Source organism: Adelges cooleyi, unplaced genomic scaffold (genome assembly GCF_023614345.1).
Source record: "Adelges cooleyi isolate 19-005CV unplaced genomic scaffold, UGA_ACOO_1.1 ACOO_flye_CR_arks_rails_tigmint_CR_PRNA_41, whole genome shotgun sequence".
Lineage (NCBI taxonomy): Eukaryota > Metazoa > Arthropoda > Insecta > Hemiptera > Adelgidae > Adelges > Adelges cooleyi.
The window spans coordinates 1573666-1586042 of NW_026096090.1; the positions used below are offsets into that span (position 1 = coordinate 1573666).

At 29.9% G+C, this 12377-nt stretch overlaps 1 protein-coding gene across 2 annotated transcripts in view; it reads left to right on the plus strand.

The window, feature by feature from the left end:
* The window catches only part of LOC126841765 (uncharacterized), a 52701-nt gene that overhangs the window by 13960 nt on the left and 26364 nt on the right, over positions 1–12377 (plus strand). The window contains exon 2 of one of the 2 annotated variants that reach the window (XM_050578406.1): positions 8279–8349. The exons of the other annotated variant lie outside the window; for it this stretch is intronic. The gene's annotated coding sequence lies outside the window, so the exon portion shown is untranslated. The remainder of the gene's footprint in view (positions 1–8278; positions 8350–12377) is intronic. 2 annotated transcript variants of the gene reach the window in all.

Consider the following 12377-nt stretch of genomic DNA (forward strand, 5'->3'; position numbering starts at 1 on the left):
ATACTACATGACTCTAATAGCGGACGGATATAACCGGTATGGAATATGTAGGTATCATTCAACTGTGAAACACAGCCATAGATATAGCTGCGTTGAAAACAGAACAAGCAATGTTTGGCGCACTGCCACTAGGATGTTCTCTTACGTTGGGTAGGTTATATACATCTTGTGTAGATATTATAGTGTTTTATACTGTTATATTACTGTTTATTGTGTGGTATTACAAAATTGTATCATACCACAAAGGAAAAAAAACTTTGATTGGTGAGGATTAAGTTACTAGTTTAAATTTATTTACTCATTAATCTATTGGCTTTTTACAATATAAAAAAATAGTGTAATGTTAACATTATAATATAACATATTTTGTTTATTGCTATGAAAAATAAAAAACTTAATCAAGATATCTGGTATTTTTTAATTTTAAATAATTAGACTGCAAAAAAACTAAAATATATAAAAGTGAAAAAAATGAGAACGTTTGTGTTGCAATCTCTATTTATCATGAAATAACGTCCCTAAGATTATGTTTGGTCTTAATGTAGTCTTTTGTAGACTTGTAGTCATTTTTTAATTCTGCTCAAAGCGTTAAAGTATTGTTATAAAAGTTTATAAGCATTTTTTATGTTCATAATTCTGCTTTAAATGAATTTAAAAACGTAATATTAAAACAGAATAAATTAAATTTAAAAATGATTTAATAATAAAATAATAAAGTTGTGCCTTTCATTTTGAACTCCATTGAGTACAAAAAGAAAATTAAACTCCGCCCTATTTAAACTTTTTTATATTGTTAAATTGGCACTTCCTCGCAGTTGTTTTTAAGTAATTTAATATGCATTTAGAGTTTTATTAGGTTTTAGCAAAGAAATGATTTAAATTTTAAATTTTGTGTTTGGAGAATTTTTACACGGCACGTATACCCTCGAGACTATAAGGTTATTTATTATATTAGGAGACTAAATACATTTTTAATTAAAGTTATTTTTAGTATCTATACATAATTGTATTGAAAGTTATTTAATATTCTCATTTTAAAAATCTATTTTTTTAGTGAAACTATGTTAGTTGTTATTTTTTTTAATTAAAATAAGAACTTTAAGGTTTTAATTATAATTAAAACACATAGCCCATAGGCCGATGGACAAGTACATTGTGATAATTTTTTGTACCACTACGTTTTACTTAATTACTTTTTTATTCAATTTCTGATTTAAAAATGTTATTAATTTTTAAAACAGTAGCTATAAATTTAGGATTACTTAGATTATGTTCGTCGGCCAGTGACTAAAGTTTTTTTTTTTTTTAGTTTATCTTATGTCATACACCTTTATTACAATTACTATTATACTTCATAATTAGAAAAAAAAATGTATTGCGGGTATAGAAAAAAAACTACACATTATCATTAAATCAAGACGTTCTCAGATTTCCATTAAAGCTAAAATATATAGAACAATTTAAATTAATAACCTCCTACCATCTATCTTGCCCCAAAGAGAAAATAAATTTGAAACATGAGAATCAACACATTATTTAATGCTTTGAAGAAGTTATGTATTGGAATTCCTATCGGTATATTTATATAATATAAAAAAAAATGCATTAATGATCAAGTTGTACATATTTAATTTTTCCTTTTTATATATTAATACATAGATCCGATGCAATAATTAGTTGCTTAGCTTTGTTAAAGAAAACTTAAATAATTAATAAATGTTTTAATTTTAATATTGTGTAGAACTAGTTGATATATTTTTTTTAACCGAGACATCGTAAAACTTTCGCGTTTAAAAGTAGTTAAATATTGTACATCTAAGTTGTGTTACCACAGATTACTTCGAAGATCTCTGGAGTTTTAATGGATTTCAACATGGAAACACGTGACGACTTTGTCTTGCTTAGACTTTCCAGAAATTCGTTAAAGTAATTTCTTTTTGAAAAGTTGTGGCTGCGTTATAATTACATTACGTTCTCAATACTCGGAAGCGGAAGCTCTTGAAAAATTGAGGTAGTATTTTAAATGATGGTCTCTATAAAAAAAAAACCATTGCACTCGTTTTGTTTGGAAGTACTAAAAAGTTTGCCCATTGATAAATGGTAATATGATTTGTTTTATGCTACTAATAATGCATTGTATAATAGTTATTATTTATGAGAACGCCTCGCTTGCTTAACGATTGTGATTAGGCAATTTTGGTTAATCTCACCGTTAACCAAACCAATCCCACGTTATATGTTATTCGCAAATTATTGTTTTAAAAACGGTAAAATTATATCATATACGGTGACTATGGTAAAGATGAGGCTGGTGTTGTAAACGAAATGTAAATGCAATTTGTTTATACAGAACAAACCGACAGTGTTGTACATCAAAATTTTATCGGTTTATAGCATTCGAATGAAATGAAAAACAGCCATTTATTTTAGCGAAACAACAATTTCATATTAAACACCGTCCGTTTACAAACGGGGTAACTTGACTCTATAATAATTATTAGACTAATATTGTGTTGAATTTAGCCCAATGCTTGTAATTATTTTCGCTTTGCGCTTCGGAACGAGATAAACCGTTTTGCGGTCGTTCAGGTTGGGCAAGGTGTCTTTAAGTCGGGCCGTAAAGCGTTTTGAGACGAACGGCCCACAATCATTTCAACCACCGCATTCGATTAAAGGCGGCAAACGCGTGGGTCTTGTGTTTTTCTCGTTCGCGAAACGCTATTGGCGATGAGAAATGGGCCAGAAGTGGAGTGGGTGTGCCGGGCAAAAGGAAGAAGAGCAAAAGACACGGTGCAGAAAGGGCGGCGGTCGCCAGACATGTCTTGAGATTTTCAGCTCTTCCCTTTTCATTTTGAGAGGTCGTTTGCCCCTGACGGAAAAGAACATTCGCTTCCGCCGGTCCCGTTGACGGCCCATCATTGCGCACCAGTGTATTCCATATAATAACCGGCAAGTTTCCAGGCAAAACTTCGGCAACATATATATTTTATATACATTTAGCGACATGCTTAACGAAACGTCGGCAGCGATTAATTTCGAGTGCTGTTTTTATTGCCGAAAACATGACGAGCTTCAAACCAGAAAAAACACAATTATCCAAACGATAGTTAAATTGCGTTTGCATTTAATTAAGAACATGACTATAGAGTCTGAGCCTTGGTCTTATTTTCCCCCACTTCCCGTATTGTACATACACTGATATCATTATTCGCGTGAAACACACTTTTGCATTGATATTATAACGTTATCGTTAGTTTATGTGTATAACGCTCACCGTGCACGCATGGACTAACGCGTAACTGAATGTATTTATTTGGATAATTTTATTTTTTAATTAAAAAATAATACTAGTTGACATTAAACCTTAAGCAATACGATCAGTGGCAGTTTGAGTCTCATTGTTAATTAGGTAAACGGGTAAACAGCGTAGTATTCAACATAGTATATTCTTAAAAGATAATCAGTGTCTGACATCTGACAGTACAGTCATTTTGATACGACGGTGATTTAAAATGGTTTCCATTTTTGTATTACTCAAAGGACTGCTTATAAAAAAAAAAAATACTAGAAACGTCCGTTTTGATGTATAATATAACAACGAAAAAAGACACAGATGGCAACTCTTGATTTGTGTTGTATTCTGTAGTTTATGTCAACTTTGTAAATTTAATTAATTAAGAATCTCTCACGCTATGCTGGCTCTTAGGACTTGGTAATATTTTTTGTTTGAAAGAGAAGACTTCCCATAGGAAACTTTAGCCACTAATTTTCAAAAAGTACATTTATTTGTACTGTAACATAAGGATTTGAGTATTTTAATATTAATTTGTTAACAATATTAGAAGCTAAATAACAATATGGATGTCAATGCGCTATAAGTTAAAGATAATAAAAAAACTAAAGATGTATGTTAGCAGAAGATTAAATAAATAATATAATAATATAAGGGGACTTTTGTGGAACATGGCTAAGAAGTTATTAAAATAGTACTTGATATACTAAGAAATAATGATTTAAGACATCTTAAATTAAACTTTTAATACTTTATACACATTTAGCTTACGGAGGTTTAATATCGTATATCAGCGCGTCCTCCATCATAATACATATATAAATATATGTGTGTGTGTGAGAAAGCTTTGTTATTTATTCGATAGAATTAATGGAAATACAATATTCAACTTCTTTATAACGAGTTTTTTTATCTTTGTAAAAACAGCGTAGAACATTAATTCATTTTTGTAATACATGATTACATCAATAAGGTAAAGTTAAAAAAAAAAAACTATACAAATCCATTACATCAATATACCGGGTTATGTTTTATTTCAAAGCAATGTCTGTTTCTTTGTTTTATTTTTACATAACTTTAACCGAGACCAATGTGAATTGTACTCCACTTGGTATTTTTATATAAACAAGATACCACAGCTTATTCGACATCGTGTTGGACTTATATACGACTGCATGACAAACACCTACTTACAATTCCTTTAAGTACAATAGAAACGGGGACGAAGAAGAAAACTGACGCAGTAAAACCCATCAAACGTTGAAAACAACGAGTACGATTGCTCGTACACGGCCATTGGGTTGGGGACATTTTGGTCCTACACAACGTGATTTTTATGTGTTATTCTATACGTGTTAATATGTATTCAGTATTTATGTATGTTTGTCTTAGCTAGTAGTTATCTTGTACGGTTTTATTGGTACACAATATTCCCTGAACCGTTTTCGATTGAGATCTTCTTACTTCCATGTACTTGCACGTAACGTACATACACTTGTTATTTGTATTTGAACCATAACGTTTATCGTGAGAGTAGGTTACACTTTATTGTAACACTAGTAAGACAATTTGTTTTAGTTATAATACTGTCTTGTCTTGGAACGGGGGAAAAACTTTACAACTGTCCAATGTCTTAAGAAATATACACAATGTTGTCAGTGATCATTGATTATTATTAATTAGATACGTTAAGATTATTTATCTATTCATTTTATAAAAAAAATGCATTTTTCGACCTAATCTATACTTAAAATAGCTATTTTTTTAGAACTTTATGTGGTTTGTCCTTTGTTTTTTAAATACGTTATAATAAAAGGTGGGAAATTTTAGTGCTTTAATTTTTTAAATCACTCTCCTCAAGGCGTGCTGCATTTAAGAAAGTGATTTTTGGTACTTAACCGAGCTAGTCAAATAACTATAATTTATAATATGATAAAACAGTTCTTGTTTTGGTACTGTAATAAATCACGATCACATATTATTAATTTATTATTTACTTATTTGCATTAATTTATAAAAATTTTATAAAAAAAAACAAAACGGCTTTTTTCCAAAAATATTGTTACTCTTATATTTTATGTTGTTTATAATCACAATAATTGTACATGGCAATAACGTAATAATAACAGTAGAACTCTAATTCCTGTACATTCTATAATATTAGATGGCTTTAAGACCTTTCGCATCCTACTGCTTCCTATCGGCGTTTCCGTGTAGATAATATTATTACTTATATTAAAACTATATGGTGGCAGTTGGTGACTATGTTTTTTCTGCACCGTGTGCAATACCGTTATATAACTGTAATAAACACACTGTCGACGATAAGCATAGCTCCGGCCTATTTCCACTTACTGTTTTCGTTATTTTACACTATTTTATACTACATGGTATGTAACTCAATACAACATAAGAACGGTTTCTGTTTTATGGTGGTCGGCAGTCCTTTTTGGCTTATAAACATTATTCTCTCATATGCTATTCACGTTCAGAACTCCGCACGAATATATTTAGTACTTGAACGTTTTGATGGCACCGAAGAGAACAGCAAAAATGAATAGTCATAACGTTTAATTGTTAAATGATATAATATTTCCTAGAAATTAAAAATTATTCCGTCAAAGCGACGGCCAAGTTTCATCAGATTAGCATATCATCAAGGCTCGAATTATATTTTATACGAGTAGAGCATAACGATGACACACTAATTAAAACATAAGATTAATTAAAACAGCGAACGGCCTAAAAACTCGTACAAAATTTATTATACACATAGAACCAGTATAACATAGTTATTTTGCTTCTTGATTTCATAGCCAGAAAATGAAAACCAAATTTTAACACCATAATAAATAATACATATTTGCCTGCTGCACTAAGTACTAGGCTTGTTATTTAAAACTCTAAAAAAAAAAATAACAAACTCACTTTGGTAACATTCCAACTTTATACTTAAACTAAAAAAAAAATTAATAGAGATTATATTAAAATTTAAGTCTAGCCTGTATAAACATTAAAACAAGAGGTAAAATAAAATATGGAATCTAAAATCATGCATCTCGATATTATCCCCACAAATGTTGTTAAATTATTTTTCGTTAAAATAAATAACACAATAGCATTTGAAGAAAAAAAATTGTAGCTGCTTGTAGCATGTAAACTTATTATTATTGTTAAAACTAAATTACTAATATTCGATATGGGCTCTAACCAAAACATGTTGTCAGTGTTGGGCAAAATTTTAATTTTACCATAAATAACAATATCCTTTCTTTCCCAGATAATCTGCTTTTTACACAAAACCTACTGCTTCAGTTAACTTGAAATGTATTTAAAATACATTTTCATAAATAATAGATAATTTTTATTTTACTTATGAATAAAACATTTATCGTAGATATTTATTTGGATACTCGAATTTACTGAAGCTGCGTCAACGCCGTTAGCTAGGTCGGAAATTTGATAATTTATGTAAGTTTACAAAGCATAAAAGATATTCCACCTATATCTACAATAAGTAGTAGCTTACATAATTTTCTGTGTAGTTCACTTAAGCGCTGACGGAATTAAATAATGTATTACGTTTTTTATGGTACCGATAATAAAATAGCCAATAAAATAAAACAATTCAGTAGCGGACACGTAATACTTTTATTGCTTTTAGAGTTATAACGTTGTTGATAATTATAAATAGAAGCATGCTACTAAATGTAAATGATAATGCGCATCAATCAGTATAAGAACTGCGTGTTTTTATAACTTAAGTAAAGAAGACCATTAATATGGTAATGTGTCGCTTACTTGTACACTTTATTACGACTTGAAATAAAAACACGAGGTTTATTGATAGCGTTGTAGTTATTACAAAAGTAAATTACCATTGCTAAGGTATTTTTTTTTATTTAATAAGAAAGGTACATTATACAATTATGAGGTTTGCCGAGACAAGTTAAAATGTCTACCTAGCAAAATTAATTAATGGGTTTTAAAATCCAGTAAATGCAGTCTGTGAATTCTGTGAGTCATTAAATGAAATCTTATTGGACTTAAAATCAATTAATTCCTAAAGGCGATTTACATATAATTACAAAAATTATGTACCTATACGTTATTTGATTATACAATTAAAGTACCTATTATTGTCAGATTAATACAATTTATTCAACTTAACGTTGTAAATATTATTAAAAGACAAAACATAACCATCAAATTATTATAGGAATCGACCAAAAAATTATTTTACATTGCTTTATTTTAATTCTCAGTCCGTCCACCGCATAAAAAAAAATTATTTGTCAAAATAGACCTTTTAAATAAATGATTTTCAGCAAGTCATAATGATGGGAAAATATTAATTTATAGTTTTGTGATAGCTTTTTTATAATACAAAGCATGACTTTAAATGTGTATCGTACTGTACGGTTATAAATTATAGAGCAATAAGAGTGTGCATTTTGGTTTCCGCTTCACATGATTTGCTATTAATTATAATATATTGTTGTCACAGTTCAAAAAATATGGTATTTTCATGTTTATTGTGGTATTTCATTCGAATAAATAAATATTTTTAACACAAACCGATTTGACAGGGTAATAATTTCTACCAACCAGTATAAACCACAAAAGTACAAGTATATTATATTTAACGGTCCGATGGTCCATTTTAGGTCAATTTTGACACAATGAGTTTATGTATGGAAAACGTATAGTAAACAATGTTTCTCCGTAAATATTTTTTTAATTAATAAAAAAATAGATGTTGATAACATTAAAATTGACTGATCGGTTACAATTATAATTTCTATTATTTTAATTGATTAACAAGAAAACGATTTGGAATTTAATATTATTGCATTGTATAGTCCTGTTTTAATAAAACAGTATCATATATTATTGATAATTCATAAATGATACTAAATAAATGTTTATTTTTGAATTTGTTAATTTGTTATTTATTATAACTAATTTTTTTGTTTATTTTTTTAGGACCAACAAAATGTTTCACGAGAATGAAATGGATTGATACTGTAGCTGTTATAATTTGATGATAATACCAGGTAGCAACAATCACGTCTGTTTAATATTAAATTGGTATCTGTGACGACTAGCATGGCAGTCATAATTATCCAAACTAACCATCGTTTGACTTACTAGTTTTTGTGTCCTATAAGAACATTATTTGATATCTTTAACATGTCAAATATCACGGGAAGAAGATGATGAAAACTGTTCTTTTATTTCTAATATTGAAATGACTTATGAAAATGTATTTTTTTCCATACAGATTGATTCATACCTTTAACATTGATACCTTGATACCTTTAACATTTAAGCATTCATCGTTATAGTAATTTTATAAACGGTAATCTAGATTGGATTTTTGCTTTTATCTTCTTCTTTTCTCGTACTTCTTATTTTTATTAAATTTTGAACGTTATTCAATTTGAGAATGTCCGCCGAACTCTTGTGCAATGATTGGATCTATGCTCGGAATTCCATTAAAAAAAAAATGCCTTTATATTTTGGTCAATACATTTCTGTCAACAACAATATATACACGCTGGCCGTCTGATGGCATAATATATTATACACAGGTACAAGAGCAAAAAATGGTACAAGTTATAAATTGTATAATTTTACTACCGGGTACGGTGTTGTGTTGTATTGTAGGTCCTAAGTCACTTGCACGATGTAATATAATAAATATATATATATATATATATATGATATTATAATAGGTTACAAAAAGGTTTTGCATAGAACGTTCGAACCCTGGAAAAAAACATCCATATTATTATTATTATTACATACCCCTGCCGGTTGTGTTGAGACTTTTGTAGGCGGTAACATGCATATAATGTATTTTATTTTTACTACAGGGTAATGCGTACATCTAGTTTTGGATAAAAGTCGGATATTTCTTTACGACTTCATATCGAAATAAATATCTTACAATGCACTTTGTATGGTGTAACGCAGTATTTTTTATTAAAGCCTATAAAAATATAACGAAAAATTATAAGAATATTTTATGCGCGGTTGAATTTAAAATATAATATATATTTTGTGGCGGTTCGTACTATGAGAAAATTGTCTAATTTACATTCTAGGCGATGGCTATGATGCGATGATGCGTTCCATTTTCGCGACGTTCACTTCCTCTAATTTATTCATTAAGATACACGACACATAGTATATAGTAAATTATGTATTTATTATACATAGTATGTAGAGGCTACAACGATCAGGCAATAATAATTATTATACCTAGGTATAATAAATGCGTGCAGATACCAAAAACGCACGCGCTCAAGACCCAATTTTTTGTCATTTCAGTCCCTATCTTCCTGAAATAAGATTAAGTTTTAAGACTCGCGAGTTTAAAAACAAAACCCTCTTTGATGTCTTGATTTTGTTTGAAAACATAATCAGATGAACGTTCAAGCCGTGGTTGTTCAGCATAACCACGCCTTGCACGTGCATTATTATTGTGATTATTTATTGTTTTTTAGTAAGCATATTTCGTTCAATGTCAGCCGCCAACGCGAACTTAGAAAATGTAGACTTATAACATGGCCAATACGTTTACTGTGACACCACCGTTAAATGACCGAAATGTTGTTTACCGAATGACAATATATCCAAAACAGTTACCTTTCGTGAAAACGTATCCATATTTTTTTTTTTTATATCAACTAATTCGTGCAATTCACGGGCTGCGGTGTATTATTATTTAGTATAATAATATAGCTACAATAAAGGGTCGTTTGTCGATGTTTATCTTGCAATTATTAGTGTAAAATATCATAACGGTTCCAACAGAATATCTTTTATTTTTAACAACCGCGTTTTTATACCGAATTTTTATTTTATTTTCGGTGAAATAGGTTCAGCAAGTATAGGTAGATACAAAGGGTCAATTATCCGATACATATTTCATCAGGATCGTCTTTGTCCGGTGCGCGGTCTTTGCCCTTCTGACCTTGCAGCCAAACATTTTGCCACATGTAAAATTCATCATAGCTTTCGGCACGGGTGGGTTTTGTGCGGTTGTGCTTTCCGAAAATGTACACGTCCACCGCGAATTTGCAAACTCATAAATATACGTTTACATTTCATTATTTAAAGGGTTTTCAAACGCGGCCACGTACCTAAGACGTATTATTCGTTGTTTCTGTCTGTACTGTACAGTTTTCAATATTTTATTTGTATATTGTACGTTATACAGTAAACACATACATACTATTTGCAGTGTAAATAGTACATATAAACGACAACAAAAGTAAAGACTTTTGAGATTTATCATGTTAAGACGGTCGATAATTGAGAAGTAAGAAAAATCAATAAGAATGGTTGAAAAAATAATAAACGTTTTCATAAGACGATATAATATAATGTTCTGTACTTGTATTGTGCATTTTCGGTTCGTTAACACGGAGAAAACTTTTAATAATATCGACTTGAGAATTTTTTTTTGTCCTGAAAAAAATCAACCACAGACATTAAAGAAAAAATAAAACCGAAACCAGAATAAATAACGAGGTAGCTTATGAAATTCTAAAGAGAAAAGAAGAGAAAGACAAAATTGTTACTACAAAAAGTGGCTGTACTGAAAAAAATATCAAAAAAATAAATGAAAAACTTAATAGACTGTTGTACATTACAAATATTGAAGTCAGAGTTGTAGTGTAAAATATAAAATATACAAAGTAGTGATTTCGATCATTTGATTTACAGATAGCATCATATGTATGCACTAAATGGGCTAATGGCAAAAGTAGTAGCTGAAAAATGGGATGTTGACGAATTTAAAGGAGGATGATTTTAAAATGATTTAGGTTACAATTTTTTTTTGTGGCGTTTTGTTTTGGTCGTCGGAATCGGTCGGGAACGTTATTTCGTTTCAAACGTTAACAGCGTTATGTTTTGAAAGAAAAACGAATGGGGTTTCATTAACCGTGCAATTGTTTCGAAAGCACTTAGTTGTACGATTTCGATTCAGCTCACAACTGTTCGGAAAAATATAACGGCTCACGCACACACGCCTTACACTTCAAAAACAAGCAGTATTTTTTTTTTTTTTCTTGTGCATCATCTCATCTGACCTGTTTGACAAACCGATTGTGTTGATAAATAAGCAACATCGAGCCCAGAAACCAACCCTAACACGAGCGCCTGTGGCCACGACACACATGTAATTTTGATCTGCCAACAATTTCACTGCTATGTCGCATGATTATCCTCCGGCTAGCGTTTTAACCGTTTTTTTGATTTATAAGCAACGACAATAAACGCCGGGAATTCAAGATGAAATATTATATTGCATTTTTTCCCCCCTATGATATTTTTGTTTTTGTTACAAGCAAAAACAGACACGTACAACCCTTTCGATTAATCTTCATTAAGTATGAAAATACATAATATGCATGTATACTTTTTAAATCACGTCGTACATCAACAGCCCCCACGCAGTAGTTACTTATACGAATTTGATGTACTGTTATTTTTTTTTTTTTATACTCATATTATCAATATTATGTGATAAATGGTCCATGAGATGAGCGCGAAATTAGAAGCTCCGGTAGCTCAATTAATTTGTTTCTATATAATATATTTCGAAAAGTAAATATTTAAGTGGCGAAAAATATTGACTGTTAAATTTTGTTGTTTATGCTCTTAGACACATTATGTTATCAGTAGATTTTTTCGGAATTAATAATGTCGGATAATATTAAGAACGAGTTCTCAACCACTGATTACCTACAATAATTAACCAAAATAAACAATCTTCATTGAAACGATAATTTTTTAAAGTTTTCTTTTCTTTTCACCATTATTTAAACCGAATTTGGATGAAGTTAATTTAGTATTATACATTTGCTGTTTACTTCAGTAATTCGCATCACAACCAATAAAAACGCTTTTACTTAACGAAATTACGCAATCGGTACGTTTATAAATATAGTATCAACTATCAAGTAAATAATCCTACGACTGGAACATCTACTATTATATAATACATTATCGTGTACTGCTCACATTTTAACAATGGCGTGACATTTTATTTTAGTCATTAGGCACGTGG